The sequence below is a fragment of the Pan paniscus genome, chromosome 3, assembly GCF_029289425.2.
Source record: "Pan paniscus chromosome 3, NHGRI_mPanPan1-v2.0_pri, whole genome shotgun sequence".
In the NCBI taxonomy this organism is placed as follows: Eukaryota; Metazoa; Chordata; class Mammalia; order Primates; family Hominidae; genus Pan; species Pan paniscus.
Window position 1 is genome coordinate 117,185,084 of NC_073252.2, and position 25,889 is coordinate 117,210,972.

The following is a 25,889-nucleotide window of genomic DNA, read 5'->3' on the forward strand; positions in this document are numbered from 1 at the left end:
GGCTATGATCAGGCAAGTGGTGGGCCTGGAGGATCTACTGTGTGGTAAGAGTCTGGGCCTGTGTAGGCCGACATGAGGCAGGAGCTGAGTTACGAGAGGCCAACTTTTGGAGAATTTGGGCCTGCAGAGGCTGCCAGGAGGCAAGAGCTGTGCCTGGAGAGTCCATCTTTTAGCATGAGCTGGGCCTAAAGAGACCATTGTGAGGCAGCAGCTGCCTGGGAGGCAGGCAGATTCGTGGCCTGGGGAGGCCACTGTGAAGCAAATGCTCAGTTTTCGGAGGATGCCGTGAGGCAGGGAGAAACTTGGCTTTCGGTGGCCACAGTGAGGGAACAGTTTGATTGCTGAGGCTGCCGGGAGGCCGAAGGTGGGCCTGGAAGGCTTTACCTTAAGAAGTCTGTGGCCTACAGAGGCTGCCAGCAGCTCAGCAGGAGTTGGGCCAAAGGAGGTTGTTGTGAGGCAGGAGACGGGCCTGTAGACGCACTGGGAGGATGAGCTCGTCCTGGAGATGCCGAGTTAAGGACATTCTGGGCCTGGACAGGCTGCAAAAGGCAAAAGCTGTGCCTGGAAAAGTCGCCATGGGCCATGAGCTTGGCCTAAAGAGGCCACTGCAAGGCAGGAGCTGGGCCTGTAGAGGCTGCCGAAAGGCAGGAGCTTCGCCTGAGGATGCCACAGTGAGACACCATGTGGGTCTGGAGGGTCCACTGTGAGGCAGAGGATGGCCTGTAGAGTCCGACAGTAGACAGAAGTTGGGCAAAAGGCTGATTTGAGGAAGTTTTGGGCTTCAAGAGTCAGCCACGAGGCAGGCACTAGGCCTGGAAATGGCCCGACAGTCATGAGTTGGGCCTAAATGGGCCACTGTGAGGGAGGAGCTGTGCCTGTTGAGGCTGCTGGCAGGCAGGCAGAAATGTGGCCTCGGGCAGCTGCCATGAGGCAAGAGCTGGGTCTGGAAAAAGCCCCTGGGAGGCAAGAGCAGGGCCTGCAGAGGCTGTTCTCAAGTCAAAGCTGGGCCTGTTCATGCCACCGGGAAGCAGAAGGTGGGCCTGGAGAGTTTGACTTGAGGAAGTTTTGGGCCTACATTGGCCGCCATGAGCTGGACAGGAACTGGGCCAAAAAAGGCTGTTGTGAGGCAGCAGTTGTGCCTGTAGACCCAGCCAAGAGGAAGAGGTGGGCCTGGAGAAGCCCCCATGAGGCAGAGGTTGGGCCTGTAGACGCTGACAGGAGGCAGGAACTGGGCCTGGAGAGGTCAACTTGAGGAGATTTTGGGCCTTCATAGGCCACCAGAAGGCAACAGTTGGGACTACAGAGTCTGACTTGAGTAAGATTTGGGCCCGGAGATGACGTCCTGGGACAGGAGTTGGGCCTGGAGAGGCCACCGTGAGGCATGAGCTGGATGTAGAGAGGCCAGTGTGAGGCAAGATCTGGGCCTGTCTAGGCTGCTGGGAGACACGCAGGAATCTGGCCAGGGAAGGTTGCCATGGGCTGGAAAGGCCCTTGTGAAGCATGAGCTTGGCCTAAAGAGGCCACTGGGTGGCAGGAGCTGGGTGTGTATAAGCTGCTGAAAGGTTGGGAGCTTGGCTTGGGGGGTCCACAGTGAGGCAGATGCTGGGCCTGAAGAATCTGCTGTGAGGCAGATGTTGGGACTATAGAGGCCGATGGGAGGCAGAGGCTGGGCCTGGAGGGGCCCCCAAGATGCAGGAGCTGGGCCTGGAGAGGCTGCCAAGAAGCATGAGCTGGGCCTGGTGAGGTCGACGTGAGAAAGTTCAGGGCCTGGAGAGAAGGCTGGGAGGCAGGAGCTGGGTCTAAAGAGGCCATTGTAACGATGGAGCTGTGCCTGTGGAGGCTGTTGTGAGGCCGTAGGTTCATCTGCGGAGACTGCCGTGAGGTAGGGTATGGGCCTAAATAGGCCATTGTGAGTCATGAGCTTGGTCTGTAGAGGCTGACTGGACAAAGTTCTGGGCCTGGAGAGGCTGCCGGGAGGTAGGAGCTGGGCCAAAAGATTTAAGCACATTTACATTTATTAGGCACTTTATTTCCATTATTACACTGTAATATATAATAAAATAATTATAGAACTCACCATAATGTAGAATCAGTGGGCGTGTTGAGCTTGTTTTCCTGCAACTGGATGGTCCCACCTGAGCATGATGGGAGAAAGTGACAGATCAATAGGTATTACATTCTCATAAGGACAGCGCAACCTAGATCCCTCACATGCACGGTTCACAACAGGGTGCGTTCTCCTATGAGAATCTAATGCTGCTGCTGATCTGAGAAGGTGGAGCTCAGGCGGGAATGTGAGCAAAGGGGAGTGGCTGTAAATACAGACGAAGCTTCCCTCACTCCCTCACTCGACACTACTCACCTCCTGCTGTGTGGCTCCTTACGGCTCCATGGCTCAGGGGTTGGGGACCCCTGCTCAAGTGCATCCAAAGCGACCCTTCCCACACCAGTCTTCATAGTGGTCAAGGGCAGCAACCACTTAGCTCCCAAGGCATGTGCCTCAGCTGGCATTTCGTCACAATCAACAGTTAAGTGGTAGCTTGAGTCATTGTGAGGTCACTTCCTGGAAATCACCAGCATCCCATTTCCCACTGGCAAAGAGCTCAGCACTGCCCCCTGGGAAACCAAACCTATGCCCAAATCCCATCTGTGTGGGTTTATCTCCTGGGACCCTTCCTAACATATTAGTCAGAGTCCAATCGGGAAGCATAAACCACTCAAAAGTTTAAAGTGGTAAAATTTAATATGGAGAATTATTCATTATAACAGGTGAACAGCATAATGAGAGATTGGCTAGCACAAAGTAAAGAGAACTCTAGAGAATACAGGACTAGCCCAGGCCAGGCATGGTGGCTCATGCCTGAAATTCCAGCAATTTGAGAAGCTAATGCAGGAGGATTGCTTAAGGCCAGGAGCTAGAGACCGGTGTGGACAACACAGTGAGACCCTGTCTCTATCCAAAAACAAGAAAAAAGTTAGCTGGGAGTGGTGGTGCACACCTGTAGTCCCAGCTACTCGGAATGCTGAAGTTTGAGCCTGGGAGGTCAAGGCTGCAGCGAGGCGTGATTATGCCACTACAGTCCAGCCTGGTGACAGAGCAAGACCCTGTCTCAAAGAACAAAACAACAACAACCATTTACAGACAGAAAAGAAATAGAGCTAATAAGCTAAGGAAAGATGTTGAAATGTGACAAGTAAAGTAATATGAGGTCTTTTATCTATTTAAAATAATCAAACAAAAAATGACTTACTACATTATAATACCCTGTGCTGGCAAAGGTGCAGTGAAATGGGCACTTTCTTATACTATGAGGGGTGTTTAAATTGTGTATAAGCCTTCCCGGGTAAAGCCTGTCAATTTTTTAAAATAATGGAGACAGGGTCTCACCATACTGCCATACTGCCTCCTCCAACTCTTGGCCTCAAGCAATCCTCCTCTCTTAGCCTCCCAAAGTGCTAAGATTATAGCTGGGAGGCACCCAAAACCCTGTCAATTTACATCAAGGGTAATGAGAATGTCCATTCACCATGTCTCACAGTAATCTTACTTCTGGGGAGACAATTCAATCTAAACAAAAGGTCATCTGTACAAACACAGTAAAAATCTGGGAGTAACTGAAGACGGAGTTGGTAAGTGAAATAAGAAACAGTTATAAGAAATTAAACTATGATATCAATAGGCACCTGGTATAAAAGGTCAGTTGATGTTAGCTGCTACTTTTTTGTTGTTTTGAGACAGGGTCTCACTCTGTCACCCAGGCTGGAGTGCAGAGGCCTGATCATGACTCACTGCAGTCTCAGCCTCCCTGGGCTCAAGTGATCCTCCCACCTCAGCCTCCCAAGTAGCTGGGACTACAGGAACATGCCACCACACTAGGCTAATTCATGTATTTTTCTGTAGGGATGGTGACTCCCCCTTTGTTTCCAAGGCCTATCGCAAACTCTTGGCCTCAAGCCATCCTCCTGCCTCAGCCTCCCAAAGTGTTGCGATTACCAGTGTGAGCCACCACACCTGGCCAGCTGCTACTTTTATCAATATTATTATTATTCCACTCAATTAAAAATTATTATTTTCAAGGCTATGCAACAGTATGTATCCTACAGCGTAATTGTAAAAACATACACAGTTGCCGTCCCTCAGTATACGGAATTAGTTCCAGCCCCCCATCTCTGCATATACCAAAATCCATGCTTACTCACGTTTCGCTGTCACCCCTCTGGAATCCACGTATACGAAAATTCCAAATATTAGTTGGGCATAGTGGCAAGCACCTGTAGCCTCAGCCACGTGGGAGGTTGAGGTGGGAGGATCGCTTCAGCCTGGAAGGTTGAGGCTGCAGTCAGCTGCGATAGCACTACTACACTCCAGCCTTGGACAACAGAGGGAGACCCTGTCTCAGAAAAAAAAACAAAATAAAACAGGTTAGAAACTGTAATGAGGTCTGTTGGGCAAAATTCCATATAAGCAAAGTATAAATTAATAAAGCAAATCGTGATAAATTAGTACGATTGACTTCCTGGAGTTTCTGACAATAAAAGTAAGGAAAATGCAAAACACAAAGACAGAGAGTAAAAAGAGAAATTAGGAAGGCATTCTACATGCTTAATAGGAAGACACTGGCCATGTTCGTGCAGCGGCAGTATGTCGTGACATGACATACCTTGGAGAGAAGTTAACAGATGAGGAAGTTGATAAAAATCATCAGAGAAGCAAAATACTGGTAGCGACACTCAAGTAAACCACGAAATTTCCATAACTTATGTCAGCAAAGTGGGAATATTGTACAGTGTGTGTTGAGGTTCCTATACAACATTGTTTATCTGCCTTTTGTTTGTTTGTAAGGAATGTATATACTAAAAGTTCTTCTTGCTGTCAAAAGAATATGTGTGAATAAGTCATTTTAACTTATTCTTCTGCTTTTCTTTTATCTTCCTGCCATCATCCCACAGCCTTACTTTAGAAATTTTTTCTTTAGAAAATTGAACAAGTGCTCCTTGTGGTGGCACATACCTCTAGGATGGGAGGCAGGGGTGGAAGGGTGACTTGAGGCCATTAGTTTGACACCAGCCTGGCCAACAAAGTGAGACCCCATGTCTACAAAACAATTTAAAAATTAGCCAAGTACCGTCATGTATACCTACAGTCCTAGCTACTCAGGAGGCTCAGGTAGGAGGATCCTTAGCCCAGGAGTTCAAGGCTGCAGTGAGCTGTGATAGCACTACTGTACTCAAGCCTGGGTGACAGGGTGAGACCCCATCTCCTAAAATAAAAAACAAAGAAAAAAAATAGTTCAAGTAGCAAGTTGTATGTGGCTTACTCTGAATATTTCTAAACTAGAAATTCTCAATCTTTTCGGGTCTAACATCCCTTTACATTTTTTAACTTTATTGAAGATCTCTAAGACTATTTCTTTCTGTAGATAATTATATTAAAACTAGAAAATAAGACACAATTTTTAAAATATTATTCATCACATATTAAAGCCATTACATGTTGATACAATACAAGATTTTAAAAATATTTAATATTCATTACATATTAATAATAAAACCATTACATGTTGATATAATACTTTTTTTTTTCTTTGAGACAAAGTCTTGTTCTTTTGCCCAGGCTGGAGTGAAGTGGCTCAATCTCAGCTCATTGCAACCTCCGCCCCGCAGGTTCAAGCGATTCTCCTACCTCAGCCTCCCAAGTAGCTGGGATTACAGGCGCCCACTACCATGTCCAGCTAATTAGTGTATTTTCTTAGTAGAGAAGGAGTTTCGCCATGTTAGCAAGGCTGGTCTTGAACTCTTGACCTCAGGTGATCCACCCGCCTGGGTCTCCCTAAGTGCTGGGATTACAGGTGTGAGCCACCGCGCCCACCCTGATTAATATATGTTTTAAAACACTGATTAGTCAGGCAACAACACCGGGCAGGGGTCTCCTCATTCCCAGCGACGCAAACCCCACTGCACGGCTGAGGGATTGCAAGGGCTGCAGAGCCAAAAGGCTCTGACTTGAAATATTATTTTACTTGTATTTTTATTTGTATTGTGAGACAGGTCCTGCTCTGTCACCCAGACTGGAGTGCAGCTGTGCACTTACAGCTCGCTGCAGCCTCGACCTCCTGGGCTCAAGCCATCTTCCTGCCTCAGCTCCCCAGTAGCTGGTAGTACAGTTGAGTGTCACCATGCCTGGTTATTTTTTTAATTTTTTTGTAGAGTGAGGGGTCTTGCTATGTTGCCCAAGCTGGCCTCAAACTCCTGACCTCAAGAGATCTGCCCACTTCAGCCTCCTGAGTAGCTGAAACTACAAGTACACATCACCATGCCTAGCTACATTTATTTAATTTTGAAAAATATTTTTGTAAAGAGCAGATCTTGCTGTGTTGTCCAGGCTGGTCTTGAACACCTGCCCTTAAAAGATACTCGCACCTCTGCTTACCAAACAGCTGGGACTACAGGCATGAGCCACTGCAATGAGCCTGAAGAGATTTCTTTAATCTAGCATCCCATACTTGGTAGGATTGGGAAAGGCAGTAGTGTTTTTTAAAATTACTTAATAATTTCAGTAACAATCAAACTCAACCTTGACCCCTGCCTTCTCTCACACCCCATATCCAGTCTGTCAGGAAATCCTGTTGATTGTCTTTGACATCTACTAAAGATCCCCACCCAGCAACTCCCTGGCCTCCTCCCCTACTTCTCCACTCTGACCATCTCTCAACACCACCACGACCCTGGTCAGGACCACCATCATCTCCCGCCTGGATGTTGCCAAAGCTTGGCGCCCATGCTTCTATCACATCTTTCCACAGTCTTTCTCAACTCAGCAGCCAGAGAATGCTTTTAAATCGGGAGACAGATCATGTCACCTCTCTGCTCAGAACCCTCCCGCAGTTCCCATCTGAGTCAGAGTAAAAGCCAAAGCCCCACCAATAACCTCCCAGGGCTTATGTGATCTGTACTGATCCCCACCCAGCAACTCCCTGGCTCCCTCCCCTAATTCTCTCCCTCTCTCCATCTGCTCCATGGGCCTCCTTCCAGAGCCGGAGACACACCTCAGTTTATTCTATTGTTTCTGCCTACAATCCTCTTCCCTCAGCACCTTGGCCACCTCCTTCCCCTCCTTCAAGTCTTTACTCAATTTTCACTTAGGAGGCCACCCCGACCATTCTATTTAACATTGCCATCTGTCCCCATGCCCACCATGCTCATTTCTTCTTTCTTTACTTTCTTCTTTCTTTTTTTCAAGATCTCACTGTCACCAAGGCTGGAGTGCAGTGGCGAAATCACAGCTCACTGCAACCTCAAATTTCCAGGCTCAAGCGATCCTCCCACCTCAGCCTCCCGAGTACCTGGGACTCCAGGTTCATGCCACCATGCCTGGCTACATTTTTTAGTATTTTATTTTATTTTATTTTGAGACAGAGTTTCACTCTTCTTGCCCAGGCTGTAGTGTTAACGGTGCGATCCCGGCTCACTGCAACCTCCACCTCCCAGATTCAAGTGATTCTCCTGCCTCAGCCTTCCAAGTAGCTGGGATTACAGGTGCGTGCCACCACGCCCAGCTAATTTTTGTATTTTTAGTAGAGCCGGGGTTTCACAATGTTGGCCAGGCTGGTCTCGAACTCCTGACCTCAGGTAATCTGCCCGCTTCGGCCTCCCAAAGTGCTGGAATTACAGGCGTGAGCCACCACGCCTGGCCAATTTTTTCATTTTTTGTAGAGACAAGGTCTTACTATGTTGCCCAGACTGGTCTTGAACTCCTGGCCTCAAGTGATCCTCCTGCCTAAATTCCTAAAGTGCTGGGATTACCGGCATGAGCCATCATGCCTGGCTTCATGTTCATTTCTTCTTGCTGCTGCAACATAGTTTGCAGTTTCCTACATTTAGTGGCTTAAAACACCACAAATCTACCATCTTACAGTTCTAGGGGCCAGAAACCCAAACTAGGTCTATTAAGGCTAAAGTCAAGGTGTCAGCAGGGCTGCATTCCTTCTGGAGACTCTAATATGTTCCCTTGGCTTTTCCAGCTTCTAGAAGCCACCCCCATTCCTTGGATCATGGCCCCTGACTCCATCTTCAAAGCCAGAGGTGAAGCATCTTCAAATCTCCCTCTCTTACCTCTGCTTTCATCACCACATCTCCTGCTCCAATTCTGAATCTCCCACTCTCTTTCTTTTATAAAGACCCTTGTGATTGCTGGGCATGGTGGCTCCCACCCAGAATCCCAACACTTTGGGAGGTCAAGGCAGGAGGAACACTTGAGGCCCGAAGTTTGAAACTAGCATGAAAAACACAGTGAGACCCCCACCTCTAGAAAAAAAAAAAATAAACATTAGCCCGACATGGCGGTATGCGCCTGTAGTCCCAGCTACTTGAGAGGCTGAGGTGAGACAATCGATTTAGCCCAGGAGTTTGAGATCAGCCTGGACAACATAACTAAATCTCATCTCTACAAGGACGAGGTGGGAGGATCACTTGAGCCCAGGAATTTGTGGCCAGCCTGGGCAACAAAAAAGACCCCATCTGGCCAACATGGCCAACCTGGCCACCATGGCGAAACTCTGACTCTACAAAAATGAGCTGGGCATGGGTGACATGCATGTGTAGTCCTAGCTACTTGGGAGGTTGAGATGGGAGGATTGCTTGATCTCAGGAGGCCAAAGCTATAGTGAGCTATGATCACATCACTGCACTCCAGCCTGGATGACACAGGAGATTCTGTCTCAAAAAAAAAGAAAAGAAATATATATTTAATCTCTGTCCCTGGTTCGTGGCACAGAGCTTCTAAAGCTCTTACAAAGACCTCAGTGATAGATGTGACAGGAACATCTTTTGTTTTAATATTTGGTCTTGGTCCCAGGTTTCTAACACAAGAGCCTCTAAGAACTTTGGGATCTCCAGCATGGTAAGAATGCATTTGGGGATGTTGTTGAGATGACTGGGTGACTGCAAGCTCCTAAATTTCTTCAAGAGGAGGGCTGATTACCATGCAACCACATGGTAAGAGGCTTGGAACTTTCAGCCTCATGCACTGAACTCCAGGAGGAAGAGGGGCTGGAGACTGACTTAATCACCAACAGCCAAAGATTTTATCAATCATGCTTGCATAATAAAGCCTCCATAAACACCCTGAACAGGGTTTGCAGAGCTTTCAGGGTTGCTGGACACAGGAGATGCTGGGAGGGTCGCATGTTCAACAGAGGGCATGGGAGCTCTGTGCCCCTCCGAACTTAACTTGCCCTGGGTATCTTTCTTTTTTTTGAGACAGGATCAGGCTCTTTTGTCCAAGCTAGAGTGCAGTGGCACAATCTCAGCTTACTGTAACCTAAGCCTCCCCAGTCCCCAGCTCAAGGTATCCTCTCATCTCAGCTTCCCTAGTAGTTGGAACTCTAGGTGCACACCACCACACCGGTTATTATTTTTTAATTTTTTATAGAGACAGGTTTTCACCATGTTGCCCAGGCTGGTCTCAAACTCCTGAGTTTAAGCGATCCTCCCACCTTGGCCTCCCAAAGTGCTGAGATTACAGGCATGAGCCACTGCATCCAGCATGCACGTCTCTTTCATTGACTGTTTCTGAGATGTATCCTTCACAATGAACCAGTAATACGAAATGAACTGGCCAGATGTGGTGGCTCACATCTGTAATCCCAGCACTTTCAGAGGCTGAGGTGGGAGGATCACTTGAGACCAGGAATTTGTGGCCAGCCTGGCCAACACAACAAGACCCCATCTATATAAAAAATAAAAGAAACTAGCCAGATGTGGTGGTGCAGGCATGTAGTCTCAGCTACTAGGGAGGCTGAGGTGGGAGAACCACTGGAGCCCAGACAATCAAGGCTGCAATGACCTATGACTGCACCATTGCACAGCAGCCTGGGCAACAAAATAAGACCCTCTCTCAGAAAAAAAGAAAATAAACTGTTTTTCTGAGTTCCGTAAACTGTTCTAGCAAATTATTAAACCCAAGAAGACAGTTATGGGAACCCCCGATTGGTAACAGGTTGGTCAAAAGTACGGTGACAACTTAGGACTTGCCATTGGCATCTGAAGTGAGGATGGCCTCATGGGACTGAGCCCCTAACTTGTGGGGTCTGTGCTAACTCCAGGTAGTGTCAGAATAAAGTCATGGGATACCCAGTTAATATCCAGAGCACTGAAGAATTTGGTGTAGAAACTCCATACATACATTCAGTCGGAAGTGTGTGAGTAGAGACAAACATGGGCTTTTCTGTCACCTACCTGCTTAACTGCATAGGAGAGGCAATATGTGGTGCTCATGAACAAAGCAAACATTAAAGTCAGACCAAACCCAACATTTGACTCAGTCTTAATATCCAGGTGAGCTTGGGCAAATCATTCATTATTCCTAAGGTTTCATCACTCCATTCATAAAATGGGGATAACTGTGGCACCTACCTGTGATTCTGTGAGAATTAACGAAATATTATGCTTGGGGTTATTGTGATCATTATACCTATTCCAAACTATTTGACAAAGACAGTGATGGATGATGACATCAAAAAATCAGAAACTGCAATGAGGTCTCTCAGGCAAAATTCCATACAAGCAAATTACTGTGTCTACAAAGCACTCCTGCCACACTTAATTCACCATTCCCTGAACAAAATATGCCATCTTCGTTGTTGTTCAGGTCTGTACAGTGCTGGTTTCCCTTTCCGGGCAGTTTGCGCTATCCCATCCCAGCCCATTCCCCATCCCTCCACCTACCCCTTCCCTCCCCACTCTCATACAACTCTTCCTCATCTTTCAGGACTTGGCTTCAATGTCACCTTAACTGGAAGCTTCTCTCACTCTCCAGAAGAGCTTCCCATTGCACTTGATGCATGCACTATTATTTGATCATTTTTAAGTTACAGTCCAAATCTTTTTGTACCTGAATAACATGTTGCCCAGTCAGTCTCTCTTCCTGGATTCAGAAGTCTTTCATGGTAGATCCAGCTGGAAGTGAGAAAAAGACATCTTTTGACATAAAGGGATGACACAGACAGACATAAGTTCTTAAATGTCTTAAATGTTATGTGAAAATTAAACAGAATTCAAAGACTTGTGGGGAACACTTAGGAGGGAAAGTTACTGGGAATGTCATAAAGGGTTAATTTGTATTATTTTATTTTATTTTATTTTATTTTATTTTATTTTATTTTATATTTTATATTTTATATATTTTATTTTATTTTATTTTATTTTATTTTATTTATTTTATTTTATTTTATTTTATTTATTTTATTTTATTTTATTTTATTTTATTTTATTTATTTTTTGAGACAGTCTCATTCTGTCACCTAGGCTGGAGTCGTGGTGCAATCAGGCTCACTGCAGCCTTGACCACCTGGGCTCAAGTAATCTCACTTAATTTTTATTTGGTTTAAGAAAGTCTTGGTTGAGGGTGGTGGCTTATGCCTGTAATCTCAGCACTTTGGGAGGCTGAGAGAGGTATATTACTTGAGGCCAGGAGTTTGAGATCAGCCTGGGCAATATATTAAGACCCTGCCTCTACCAAAAAACAGAGTGAATGTGTGGAAGACAATTTTTCCACGGACTGGGAGTGAGGGAATAATTTCAGGATGATTCAAGTGCATTACATATATTGTGCACTTTATTTCTATTATTACTACATAGTAATATATAATGAAATGATTATACAACTCACTATAACGTAGACTCAGTGGGATCTCTGAGCTTGTTTTCCTGCAACTAGACTGTCCATCTGGGGTGATGGGAGACAGTAACAGAATATCAGGCATTAGATTCTCATAAGGAGTACACAACCTAGATCCCTCGCATGCACACTTCACAACAGAGTTTGTGCTCCTATGAGAATCTAATGCTGCTGCTGATCTGACAGGACATGGAGCTCAGGTGGTCATGCAAGCGATGGGAGGGGCTAGAAATACAGATGAAGCTTCCCTTCACTTGCCTGCTGCTCACCTCCAGCTCTGTGGCCCTGTGGTTGGAGACCGCTGCTCAAGTGCATTCGAAAGGATCCATCCCATGCCATTCTTCAGAGTCATCTTTACTGCTGCAGTGGTCAACTTGTAGCACCCCTAAGCTCGCAGGACATATGCTTCAACTGGCATTTCACAATCAACAGTATGTGGTAGCTTGAGTCATTGTGAGGTCACTTCCTGGAAATCACCAGCATCCCATATCCCATTAGCAAGGAGCTCAGCACTGCTCCTTGGATAACCAAACCTATTCCCAAATCCCATCTGTGTGCGTCTATCTCCTGGTACCCTTCCTAGCATCAATTCTGTATTTGTAGGAGTCCAATCAGGAGACACAAACCACTCAAAAGTTTAAACTAGAATGAGAAAGATGGCTCACACCTGTAATCCCAGCACTTTGGGATGCCAAGGTGGGTGGACTGCTTTGAGCTCAGGAGTTTGAGAACAGTCTGGGAAACATGGTGAGACCTCATCTCTACAAAAAACATAAAAATCAGCTGGGTGTGGTGGCACTTACCTGTAATCCCAGCTACTCGGGAGGCTGAGGCAGGAGAATTGCTTGAGCCTGGCAGATGGAGGCTGCAGTGAGCAGAGGTTGTGCCACTGTACTCCAGCCTGGGTGACAGTGTGAGACCCGGTATCAAAAAGAAAAAACGTATATATATGTAAATTTAATATAAAAAGTATTAATTTTGGCCAGGCACAATGGCTCATGCCTGTAATCCCAGCACTTTGGGAGGCCAAGGCAGACAGATCACCTGAGGTCAGGAGTTCGAGACCAGCCTGACCAGCATGGAGAAACCCCATCTCTACTAAAAATACAAAATTAGCTGGGCATGGTGGCACATGCCTGTAATCCCAACTACTCGGGAGGCTGAGGCAGGAGAATCGCTTGAACCCGGCAGGTGGAGGTTGTGCTGAGCCGAGATAGTGCCATTGCACTCCAGCCTGGGCAACAAGAGTGAAACTCCATCTCGAAAAAAAAAAAAAAGGTATTAATTTTTACAGAGGATCAGCACAATGAGGGACACACTAGCACAAAGTAAAGACAACTCTAGAGAATACGGAACTAGCAGAGGCCAGGCATTGTGGCTCATGCCGGTAATCCCAGCAATTTGGGAAGCCTAGGCAGGAGGATCGCTTGAGGCCAGGAGTTGGAGACCAATCAGTGCTAAATAGTGAGACTCTGTGTCTACCAAAAAAAGAAACATTAGCCAGGTGTGGTGGTGGTGCACACCCGTAGTTCCAGCTACTTGGGAGTCTGGGGTGGGAGAAATCCCTTGAGCCTGGGAAGTCTACACTACAGTGAGCCAAGATTGTGCCACTGCACTCCAGCCTGGGCAACAGAGTGAGACCCTGTCTTAGAAAGAAAAAAGAAAAGAAAGTGTTAATCCCCCTATGGGAATCTCCTCTTCTCCTGCCCTCTCTGGAACCTCACTTGTCAGTTCTTCCTCCCACTTTCCTGTATCTTTAACCTATCCCCCACTTTTGGCTCCTTCCCATCATCATTTAAATTACTCAAACTTCTTCTGTTTTAAAAACCTCTCCCTAAACTCAGTGAGAGGTCTCCTGCACACCCATTGAGCCATCTGCTCTCCCTGGTGCCTTCTCTACAGCAGCCTGAGCTATGTCTCTAATCCATGAATCTCATCATGTTACTCCCCCATTTACATCACTTCTCCTTGCCTCAGGGATTAAGTCCAAACTCCTTAACAGCCCCTGCTCTGCCCTGCCTTGCAAGGCAGCCTCACTGCTTGCCCCTCTCCATTTCATCTGCTATGGAGTCCAACTGAGCCTCATCTGCCCCTTCAACGCACACTCTTTCTCCTCTGGGAGTCTCTGAAGTGGGTAATATCCTCTGCTTATAATATGCTTCCCCTTAAACCTCTACTCTCTTCCTAGCTAGCTTCGACTCCTCTGTCACTTGTCCGCTTTGGCATCACCTCCTCACAGAAGACTTCTTTGACTCCCGAGATTCTCAGGAGCATGGCAGGTGAGGTGCTCCTCCCATGAATGGATGGAGATTAGGGAGTGTGTGTTATTCATGCTTAATTCACCAGTGCTTAGCTGAGTACCTGGCATAAAATAGTTACTGTGGTGGCCAAAGTAATAACCCCCACCGCCACCAATTGCTCATGTCCTATGTTACACAGCACAATTACATAGGAAGGGGGAATTAAGAGTGCAGATAAAATTAATGTTGCTCATCAGCTGACCTTAAAACAAGATTATCCTGGAGTATCTAGGAGAGCCCATGTAATTACAAGCATTCTTTAAAACTGGAAGAGGGAGGCAGAAGGTTAAGAACCAGAGACGGTGGGCACAATGGCTCATGCCTGTAATACCAATACTTTGGGAGGCCAGGGCAGGAAAATCCCTTGAGTGCAGGAGTTCAAGGTCAGCCGTGGCAACATACTGAGGTCCCATCTCTACAACAAAATAAAAACAAAATTCACTGAGTGTCACGATGCTTACCTGTAGTCCCAGCTACTGGGAAGGCTGACATGGTAGGATTGCTTGAGCCTGGGAGTTTGAGGCTATAATGAGCCATGATAGGACCACTGAACTCCATCCTGAGTGACAGGGCAAGGTCCTGTTTCTAAAGAAAAACAGGACATTGGAATCAGGGTCCTCTCCATCCTGAGGTGCCTACAAGGCATCTCTCTCTGCAAACGAGTAAACATCACCCTCCAACTCCTTACAGAGTGGAGCAGCAGGAAAACTCCTTCACCTCATTTCTGTGCTGCTTGGGAGGCCTGGACAGCCCAATAACCAGCTCCTTGCTGATGAAGCAATCAGGAAATGGCTCGAGTTGAGCTAAGGAGAATTTGGATCCTTCTTTTGGTTCTCAATAGGCAGGGTAGGGGCCAGGCATGGTGGCTCATACCTGTAATCCTTGCACTGTGGGGGGCCAAGGTGAGAGGATTGCTTGAGGCCAGGAGCTCACGACCAGCCTGGGCAACATAGCAAGACCTGGGTGGCATACACCTGTGGTCCCTACTACTTGGTAGGATGAGGTGGGAGGATTGATCACTTGATCCCAGGAGTTTCAGGCTGCAGTGACCCATGATCACACCATTGCACTTCAGCCTGGGTGACAGAGCCAGACCATGTCACAAAAAGTTAGAAAGAAAAAAAAAAAGAGAGAGGGAGAGAGACTATACACAGGCACCACCACATTTGGCTAATTTTTAAATATTCTGTAGAGACAAGGTCTTGCTAGGTTGCCCAGGCTAGTCTAAAACTCCTGGCATCAGGCTGGGCATGGTGGCTCATGCTTGTAATCCCAGCACTTTGGGAAGCTAAGGCAGGCAAATCACCCGAAGTCTGGAGTTCGAGACCAGCCTGGCCAACATGGTGAAACTCTGACTCTATCAAAAATACAAAAATTAGCTGGGCAGTAGTGGCGTGTACCTGTAGTCTCACCTACTCGGGAGGCTGAGGCAGGAGAATCACTTGAACCTGGGAGGTGGAGGTTGCAGTGGACCCCATCACTGCACTCCACCCTGGGTGACAGAGCGAGACTCTGTCAAAAACAACAACAACAACAATAACAAAAACAAAAACAACAACAACAAAAAAACTCCTGGCATCAAGACATCTTCCTGTCTTAGCCTCCCAATGCCCTGGGATTATACTGTTTCCTATAATTGAAGACACTTGTTCTTATACTGCTTTAAGGTATAGAGGAAGAGAAAAAAAACAGATAATGGCAAATGTTGGTGAAGGCCGGGCATGGTGGCAGCCTGTAATTCCAGAACTTAGGGAGGCTGAGGTGGGCAGATCACTTGAGGCCAGGAGTATGAGACCAGCCTGGGCAACATGGTAAAATTCCATCACTACAAAAAGAATATAAAAATTAGCCAGGCATGGTGGCGTACGCCTGTAATTTTCAGCTACTCAGGAGGCTGAGATGAGAGAATCACTTGTGCCTGGGAGGTCAAGGCTGCAGTGAACTGTGATGGCATCATTGCACTGCGGCCTGAGAGACAGAGCAAGCCCCTATCTAGAAAAAAAAAAATGTCAGTGAAGATGTGGAGGAATTGGAACCCACATACATTACTGGTGGGAACATAAAATCGTGTAACCATTTTGTTTGGGTATTTTTCTTGTCATTTTAATTGGATTTTTAAAAAATCAACACAGGGTTTCACTATCTTGCCCAGGCTGGTCTTGAATTCATGGGCTCAAGCCATCCTCCTAGCTGAGCCTCCTGAGTAGCTGGGATTACAGGTGTGAGCCATTGCACCTAACTGGTGTAGCCACGTTAGAAAATAGTCTGGCAGTTTCTCAAAAGGCTAAATGTACAGTCATCCTATAATGCAACAATTTCACTCCTAGGCATATATCCCAGAAAAATAAAAATATATGTCCACACAAAAACTTGTATAACAATCTTCATAGCAGCATTATTCATAATGACCAATACATGGAATACATGGAAACAACCCAAATATCCACCAACTGATGAACAGATAAACAAAATGCAGTGTGTCTCTACCATGGAATACTGCCATAGAAGGAATGAAATATTGATACACACTATGACATAAAGGAACTTTGAAAACACCGTGCTAAGAGGGAAAAAAAGCCACAAAAGATCACATATTGTACAATTCTATTTGTCCTGATTAGGCAAATCTATAGTGACAAAAAAATTAATCAATGGTTGCCTAAGGCTGGGGGAGAAGGTAGGTGGGGAGAGTAGGAGGTAGTGGCTAAGGGGTATGGATTTCTCTATAGGGTAATGAAAGGTTCTAAAAGTGACTGTGGTGATCGATGCACAGCTCTGTGAATATTCTAAAACCTACTGAATTGCAGATTTCAATAAATAAAGTGAATGATATGTGAATATTTTAATAAAGCAATTATTTAAAATAATAATAATAAGGGGCTGGGCACAGGTGGTCATGCCTGCCTGTAATCTCAGCACTTTGGGAGGCTGAGGCAGGAGGATCACTTGAGGTCAGGAGTTTTGAGCCCAGTCGGAGCAACGTGGCAAGATCCCGTCTCTATGATAAAAAATTAGCTGGACATGGTGGCACATGTCTGTAGTCCCAGCTACTTGGGAGACTGAAGTGAGAGAACCGCTTCAGCCCAGGAGTTTGAGGCTACAGTGAACCATGATCATGTCACTGTACTGTAGCCTGAGCAACAGAGCAAGACGCTGTCTCTGAAAAGGAAAGAAAACAAATGCAAGTTTTTATCACTTTGTGAGTGTAGCCAAGTTGGAGGAGAAATAGACAATAAGAAAAGAGCACTGAATAATGACGGTGAGTGGCTGGTTAGGCTCAGTTGCTAGCTAAATGGCTTCTAAAAAATTCAATAAAGTTACAGCTCTGGGGACAGTCATGTAGTCAAAGAATGAATGCTAAATTCATTACAAATGCCCATGGTCTTTATTTACATGCCTTCTAGTGAAAAATTCCTAAGTGCCTAAATAGCAAGTCTGCAATGATAGCAGCTGTTTATTAAAGACTACAAAAAAGAAATGGAGGCTGGGCGTGGTTGCTCATATCTGTACTCCTTGAATTTTGGGAGGCTGAGGCAGGCAGATTGCCTGAGGTCAGGAGCTCCAGAGGAGCCTGGCCAACATGGTGAAACCCCATCTCTACTAAAAATACAAAAATTAGCTGGGTATGGTGGCGGGCGCCTGTAATCTCAGCTACTCGGGAGGCTGAGGCAGGAGAATTGCTTGAACCCAGAAGGTGAAGGTTACAGTGAGCCAAAATCGCACCACTGCACTCCAGCCTGGGTGACGAGAAAGACTCTTATCTTAAAAAAGAAAAGAAAAAAAAGAAATGGCATCTTCTTCAAGAATTACATCGTGTTTCATGATAAAGAAGCTCTAATTTTGCATTTGTTCAAGTATTGATGAGATGTAGCCAATATGACACCCATCTTGGATAAAATGCAAACAACCCAGTTTCATTTTCTCATTAACAAAACCGATTAAGTAGTCTAATATCAATTCTGATCTTATTAAAAACTGATCAGATTTAAAAAAATATGGAATTATGGAGCCAATAAGATGTTACAACCTGTTCCAAGGGGAATTCCAAAATCCACACATATCTGAGACCATCAAGTATGATGAAATATATTTGATTACTATATTGAAAAATAAACTGATTACATAGCCAACAATTGGACAGGGGTCTCCTCATCCACAGCCACACAAACCCGATCATGCAGCTATGTGGTTACAAGGCCTACATAGCCTAGAAGGGACTGGTCTGACTTGAGATTTCATTTGTATTTGTATTTTGAGACAGGGTCCCACTCTGTCACCCAGGATGGAGTGCAGTGGTATAATCATAGCTCACTGCAACCTTGACCAACTGGGCTCAAGAGATGCTCCTGCCTCAGCTGCCCCCATACCTGGGAATACAGGCAAGTACCACCATGTCAGGCATTTTTTTCATTTTTGTAGAGAGAGAAGTCTTGCTATGTTGCCCAAGCTGGCCTCAAACTCCTAGAATCAAGAGATCTGCCCATCTCAGCCACATGAGTAACTGGGGCCATAGGTACATACCATCATGCCTGGCTATATTTATTTTATTTTATTAAATTTATTTTTTTTATTTTTGTAGAGAGGAGGTCTTGCTGTGTTGCCCAGGCTGCTCTCAAACTCATGGCCTTAAAACATACTCCCATCTCTGCCTCTCAAACTGTTAGAACTATAGGTGTGAGCCACTGCACCTGGCCTAATTTGAGATTTCTTTTATCTAGCATCCTTTACTTGGTAGGATTGGGAAAGGCAGTAGTGTTTTTTAAAATTACTTAATAATTCAATCAGAATCAAACTCAACCTTGACCACTGCCTTCTCTCACAGCTCACATCCAGTCTGTCAGGAAATCCTACTGACTTCAACATGTATCCAGGCTCTGACCATCTCTCACCACCACCGTGAACCCGGTCAGGATCACTATCATCTCCCAGCGGGATGTTGCCACAGCTTGGCCCCCATGCTTCTACCCAAATCTTCCCATAGTCTTTCTCAACTTGGCAGCCAGGTTGTGCTTTTAAATCAGGAGACAGATCACGTCGCCTCTCTGCTCAGAAGCCCTCGGTGGTTCCCATTTTAGTCAGAGTAAAAGCCAAAGCCCCAGCAATAGTGTCCCAGGGCTTACACGATCTGTACCGATCCCAGCCCAGCAACTCCCTGGCCTCCTCGCTGACTTCGCTCCCTCCATCTCTTTGCTCCACTGGCCTCCTTCCAGAGCCTCAGACACACCAGGGAGTTTCCTCCTAATGCCTTTATCCTGTTGACTCAGCCTACAATGCTCTTCCCTCAGCACCTTGGCCAGCTCCATCACCTGCTTCAAACTTTTGCTCAATATTCACTTATGAGGCCAACCCTGACCACTCTACTTAACACTGCCATCTGTCCCCATTCCCACTATGCTCATTTCTTTCTTTCTTTTTGAAACAAGGTCTTGCTTTATTGCCCAGGCTGGAGTACACTGGTGCAATCACAGCTCACAGCAACTTCAACCTCCCAGGCTTAAACAATCCTCCCGCCTCAGCCACCCTAGGAACTGAGACTACAGCTGCATGCCACAACACAGGGCTTTTTTTTTTTTTGAGATGGAGTCTCGGTCGCCCAGGCTGAAGTGTAAGGGTGCGATCTTGGCTCACTGCAATGTCTGCCTTTTGGGTTCAAGTGATTCTCTGCCTCCCGAGTAGCTGGGATTACAGGCACCCACCACCACACCTGGCTAATGTTTGTATTTTTAGGAGAGATGGGGTTTCACCATCTTGGCTAGGCTGGTCTTGAACTTCTGACCTCGTGATCCACCCTCCTCGGCCTCCCAAAGTGCTGAGATTACAGGTGTGAGCCACTGCGCCTGGCCTTTTAAAAAAATTTTTTTTAGACATGAGGTCTCATTATGTTGCCCAGGCTGGTCTTAAGCTCCTGGGCTTAAGCGATCCTCCCACCTCAGCCTCCTAAAGTTCTGGGATTACAGGCGTGAGCAACTGTAACATGAGGTCCCAGCTTCATGTTCATTTTTTGTTGTTGCTACAACAAAGTACCCTACATTTAGTGGCATCAAACACCACAAATCTACCATCTTACAGTTCTGGGGGCCAGAAGCCCAACTAGGTCTATTAAGGCTAAAGTCAAGGTGTCAGAGGGGCTGCATTCCTTCTGGGGGAGGCTCTAGACAGAATGTGCTCCTTTGCCTTTTCCAGCTTTTAGAAGCCACCCCCATTCCTTGACTTACCTCGTGACTCCATATTCAAGGCCAGAAGTGCAGCATCTTCAAATCTCCCTCTCTGACCTCTTCTTCCATTACCACATCACTTTCTCTAATTCTGACTCTCCAACCTCCTTCTCTTATAAAGATCCTTGTGATTGGTGGGTATGGGGGCTCCCATCTGTAATCCCAACATTTTGGGAGGCCAAAGAGGAAGGACTGCTTGAGGCCAAGAGTTAGAGATCAGCCTGGGGAAAATAGGAAGACCCTGCCTTTACAAAATTAAAATTAAAATCAGCTGGACATGGTGATGCATGCCTGTAGTTCCAGCTACTGGAGAGGCTAAGGTGGGAGGATTGCTTTAGCCTAGGAGGTCAAGGCTGCAGTGAGCTATGATCACATCACTGCACTCCAGCCTCAGTGGCAGAGTGAGACTCTGTCTCCAATATAAGAAAAGAAATATACATTTGGTCTCTGCCCCTGGTTCCTGGCATAGAGCTTCCAAAGCTCTTATAAAGCCCTTCGTGACAGAGGTAATAGGAGCATTTTCTGTTTTGATATTTAGTCTTAGTCCCAGGTTCCTGACACAAGGGCCTCTAAGGTCTTTCAGATCTGCAGCATGGTAAGAATGCATGTGGGATGCTGTTGAGCTAACAGGGTGGCTGCAAGCTCCTAGACTGCTTCAGGAGGAGGGCTAGCTGCCAGAGAAAGCAACCATTTTTTTTTTTAAACGGAGTTTGGCTCTTGTAGCCCAGGCTGGAGTGCAATGGCACAATCTCAGCTCACTACAACCTCCACCTCCCGGGTTCAAGCAATTCTCCTGCCTCGGCCTCCCGAGTAGCTGGAATTATAGGGATGTGCCACAATGCCTAGCTAATTGTTATTTTTAGTAGAAACGGGGTTTCACCATGTTGGTCAGGCTGGTCTCAAACTCCTGACCTCAAGTGGTTCATGTGCCTCAGCCTTCCAAACTGCTAGGATTACAGGAGTGAGCCACCGCACCTGGCCCCAACCACATTTTTTGAGGCTTGGAACTTTCAGCCTCACCTGCTGAACTCCAGGAGGCAAAAGGAACTGGAGATTGACTTAACTACCAATGGCCAATGATTTTATCAATCATGCCTCCATAAACACCCAAACAGCAGGGTTTGGAGAGCTTCTGTGTTGCTAAACACAAGGAGGTCCTGGGAGGGTAGTGTGCCCAACAGAGGGCATGGAAGCTCTGTGCCCCTCCCCACTTACCTTGTCCTGTGCATCTCTTTCATTGGCTGTTCCTGAGATGGAGCCATTACATTGAGCCAGTAATAGAAAATAAGGTGGCCAGATGCGCTGGCTCATGCCCGTAATCCCAGCACTTTGGGAGGCAGAGGTGGGCGGAATCACTTGAGCCTAGGAATTTGAGACCAGCCTGGGCAACATAAGAAGACCCCATCTATACAAAAAATAAAAGAAATTAGCCAAATGTGGTGGTGGGAACCCTGTAATTCCAGCTACTTGAGAGGCTGAAGCAGGAGAATCACTTGAGCCCTGGAGGTTGAGGCTTCAATGAGCTATGATTGCACCACTGCACACCAGCCTGGACAACAGAGCGAGGCCCTGTCTCTTAAAAAGAAAAGAAAAAAACCTGTTTTTCTAAGTTCTGTGAGTTGTTCTAGTAAATAATTAAACTCAAGAAGAGGGTCATGGGAAACCCTGATTTCTAACTGGTTGGTCAAAATACAGGTGACAACCTAGGACTTGCAACTGGCATCTGAAGTGAGGGTGGTCTTGTGGGACTGAGCCCCTAACCTGTGGGTTCTGCGCTAACTCTAGGTAGTGTCAGAATGGAATTGTGGGATACGCGGTTGGTATCCAGAGAGTTGGAGAACTGGTGTAGAAACTCTGCACACACATTTGGTCAGAAGTCTGTGAGTAGAGAGAAATGTGTTGCGGGAAGTCAGGGACCCCAAACGGAGGGACCGGCTGAAGCCACGGCAGAAGAACATAAATTGTGAAGATTTCATGGACATTTATTAGTTCCCCAAATTAATACTTCTATAATTTCTTAGGCCTGTCTTTACTGCAATCTCTGAACATAAATTGTGAAGATTTCATGGACACTTATCACTTCCCCAATCAATACCCTTGTGATTTCCTATGCCTGTCTTTACTTTAATCTCTTAATCCGGTCATCTTTGTAAGCTGAGGATGAATGTCCCCGCAGGACCCTGTGATAATTGCGTTAACTGCACAAGTTGTTTAAACAGTATGAAACCTGGGCACCTTGAAAAAAGAACAGGATAACAGCAATTTCAGGGAACAAGGGAGATAACCTTAAACTCTGGCTGCCTGTGGGCCGGGTGGAACAGAGCCATATTTCTCTTCTTTCAAAAGCAAATAGGAGAAATATTGCTGAATTCTTTTTCTCGGCAAAGAACATCCCTGAGAAAGAGAATGCATCCCTAAGGGGAGGCCTCTGAAATGGCCGCTTTGGGGACAGCTGTCTTTTACAGTCGTAGATAAGGGATGAAATAAGCCCTGGGCTCACGTGGCGCTCCCAGGCTTATCAGGACAAGGAAATTCCCGCCTAATAAATTTTGGTCAGATGGGTTGTCTGCTCTCAAACCCTTTCTCCTGATAAGATGTTATCAATGACAATGCGTGCCCAAAACTTCATTAGCAATTTTAATTTCGCCCCGGTCCTGTGATCTTGCCTTGCCTCCATTTGCCTTGTGATATTTTATTACCTTGTGAAGCATGTGATCTCTGTGACCCACACCCTATTCGTACACTCCCTCCCCTTTTGAAAATCACTAATAAAAACTTGTTGGTTTTGCGGCTTGGGGGGGCATCACAGAACCTGCCGACATGTGATGTCTCCCCTGGACACCCAGCTTTAAACTTTCTCTCTTTTGTACGCTTTCCCTTTATTTCTCAGACCGGCCGACACTCAGGGAAAATAGAAAAGAACCTACATGAAATATCAGGGGTGAATTTCCCCTGATATCACACGGGCTCTTCTCTCACCTGTCTACCTGCTTAACTGCATAGGAGAGGCAATGCATGGTGCTCATGAACAAGGCAAGCATTAAAGTCAGACCAGACTAACATTTGACTCAGTCTTAATATTCAGGTGAGCTTGGGCAAATCGCTCATTAACCCCAAGTCTTCATCATTTTGTGCATATAATGGGGATAACTGTGGCACCCACCTGTTTTTGTGAGAATCAATGAAATATTATGCTTGATGTTATTGTGATCATGATACTATCTGCCAAGGGCAGTGATGCATGATAACATCAAAAAATTAGAAACTGTAATGAGGTCTCTTGGGCAAAATTCCATACAAGCAAATTACTGTCTCTACAGAGCATTTCTGCCACACTTAATTCACCATTCCCTGAACAAAATGTGCCATCTTCATTGTTCAGGTCTGTATAGTGCTGGTTTCCCTGCCTGGGCAGCTCACTCCATGCCATCCCAGCCCAATCCCCATCCCTCCACCTCCCCCTTCCCTCCCCACTCTCATACAACTCTTATCTTACAGGACTTGGCTTCAATGTCACCTTAACTGGAAGCTTCTCTCCCTCTCCAGAAGAGCTTCCCATTGCACTTGATGCATGCACTATTATTTGATCATTTTTGACTTACGGTCCAAGTTTTTTGTACCTGAATAACATGTTGCCCAGTCAGTTTCTCTTCCTGGATTCAGAAGTCTTTCATGGTAGGTCCAGCTAGAAGTGACAAAAAGACATTTAAAAAAAAAAAAAAAAAAAGAGGGATGACAGACAGACATCAGCACTTAGAAGTTTTAAATGATACGTGAAAAACAAAATTTAAGGGCTTCTAGGAGAAATGTAGGAGGGAAAGTGTTACTGGGAAATATGATAGAAGGTTAATTTTTATTTTATTTTTAGAGAAAGGGTCTTGCTCTATCGCCTAGGCTGGACTGCAGTGGTGCAATCACAGTTAACTGCAGCCTCAACCTCCAGGGCTTGAGCAATATTCCCATCTAATTTTTATTTTGTTTAAGAAATGCAGTCTTGCTCTTAGCAAAGCTAAAGTGCAATGGTGTGATCATAGCTTACTGCAGCCTCAACCTTCTAGACTCAAGTGATCCTCCAGTCTTAGCCTCCCCAGTAGCTGGGACTACAGGTGTGCACTGCAACGTGTAGCTCATTTTTTTTTTTTTAATTTTTAGTAGAGACAAAGTGTCACTATGTTGACCACGTTGGTGGTGATCTCCTACACTCAGGCAGTTCTCTCACCTCAGCCTTCCAAAATGCTGGGATTACAGGTGTGAGCTGCCACACCTGGCTGAGGGGTTTAATTTTTAATTATATAAAGAGCTCAAAGCAAATATTAGAAGGAGCCTAAATGCCTCCAGCAGTTGACTGGTACTGGTAAATTGTGATACATCCATATAATAAAATATTATGCAACCATGAAAAGGATTAAGATAGATCAATAGGTATTGGCACAAATGTCCACGAAATACGAAAATATGAAGTGATGTTCAATCACCATGTACGTATCTTGAAGGATATGGCCCATTTTCTCAATTGCAATTATTTCCTGAGATAAGATTATGGGTCTAAAGAGTGAAGGACATTTTTCACTTATTTAAAAGTATTTATTATTTTTATAATTTAATAAAAGATTAAACAGATCATTGAATTAGTAAAAGACAAAGTAACTCTATAAATAAATGGAAAAGACACAGATACCCCAGGCATGGTGGCTCATGCTTATAATACCAGTACTTTGGGAGGGGGTGGTGGGGGGATTGCTTGAGGCCAGGAGTTCCAGACCAGCCTAAGAAACAAAGCAAGACCTCGTCTCTAGTAAAAATAAAAAAATAAAAATAATTGGCCAGGCATAGTGGCATGTGCCTATAGTCCCAACTACTGAGGTGGAAGGATCACCTGAGCCTAGGAGGTCAAGGCTGCAGTGAGTTGAGACTGTGCCACTACACTCAAGCCTAGGAGACAGAGCGAGACTTCATCTCAAAAAAAAAAAAAGGACAATAAAGAAATAAAGCTAATAAGCTAACATAAGGAAAGATGAAATATGTGACAAATAGGCTGGGCGCATGGCTCACAGCTGTAATCAAGCACTTTGGGAGGCCGAGGCGGGTAGATCACGAGGTCAGGAGTTCGAGACCAGCCTAATCAACATGGTGAAACCACGTTTCTACTAAAAATACAAAAATTAGCCGGGCATGGTGGCATGTGCCTGTAATCCCAGCTACTCAGAAGGCTGAGGCAGGAGAATCGCTTGAACCTGGGAGGCACAGGTTGCAGTGAGCCGAGATCACACCACTGCACTCCAGCCTGGTCGACAGAGCGAGACTGCGTCTCAAAAAAGAAAAAAGAATGGGTGACAAAGTAATAATATGAGGTCTTTCATTTATCACACAGAAAATAACTCGTTAAATTATAATACCTGTGTGGGCGAAGGTGCAGTGAAATGGCCATTTTCTTGTAGTATTAGTGGTGTTTAAAATGTATATAAGCCTTCCAGCATAAAGCTTGGAAATTTTTTTTAAATCATACAGACAGTGACTCATTATACTGCCTCCTCCAACTCCTGGCCTCAAGCAATCCTCCCACCTCAGCCTCCCAAAGGGCTGGAATTTACAGGCTGACAGCCACCATGCCTGAAAGCTTTGCAATTCACATCAAGGGTAATAAGAATGCTCATGCCCTGTGACTCACAGTAATCTCACTTCTGGAAATTTCATCTT

The 25,889-nt window shown here is 45.7% G+C and overlaps 1 pseudogene; it reads right to left on the reverse strand.

Annotated features, from left to right (window-relative positions):
• Nucleotides 1-770: 770 nt before the first annotated feature.
• LOC117980049 (putative uncharacterized protein FLJ44672) overlaps nucleotides 771-25,889 on the reverse strand; it is a 33,340-nt pseudogene continuing 8,221 nt past the window's right edge.